This window comes from Octopus bimaculoides, chromosome 1 (genome assembly GCF_046866305.1).
Source record: "Octopus bimaculoides isolate indiv1 chromosome 1, ASM4686630v1, whole genome shotgun sequence".
NCBI lineage: Eukaryota > Metazoa > Mollusca > Cephalopoda > Octopoda > Octopodidae > Octopus > Octopus bimaculoides.
In genome coordinates, this window is record NC_142928.1 from 92,697,292 (window position 1) to 92,697,913 (window position 622).

Consider the following 622-nt stretch of genomic DNA (forward strand, 5'->3'; position numbering starts at 1 on the left):
GAGTAAAGTTTTTGGACATTCCTATAACATAAAAAACTATACTGAATTGAGCAGATGTGGTATTTAAAGCTAACCGATGAAAATAACTGATGTATTCGCTTTACGAAATCTCTTCTACGAAGCATACTTTTCTCACTTTGCGGGGGTAAAATTGGGCAATACGTATATTAGTTTCAATTTGAAAGGGGGGATAAGTCTAGCAAGTTTGAGGGGAGTTTGAGCAAGTTTGAGGATAAATCTAGCAAGTCGATGAGATCGCCCGTATGTGTTCAACTGGTACTTATTTTAGCGGACCCAAAAGGATAAAAGGCAAAATAGACCACGATAGAGTTTGAACGCAGAACGTAAAGACGGGTGAAATGTGACTAAATATTTTGACCGACGTGCAAAGAATTCTTCCTGCTCAGCGCTCTCATCAATATGCATATTAATGAAAAGAAGGTATTGATGCAGAATATGAAACAATATATATATATATATATATAAACTTATCCTCATATATATACATATATATACATATACATCTTTCTATCTATCTATCTACCTATCTATCTATCTATCTACCTATCTATCTATCTATCTATCTATCTATCTATCTATCTATCTATCTATCTATCTATCT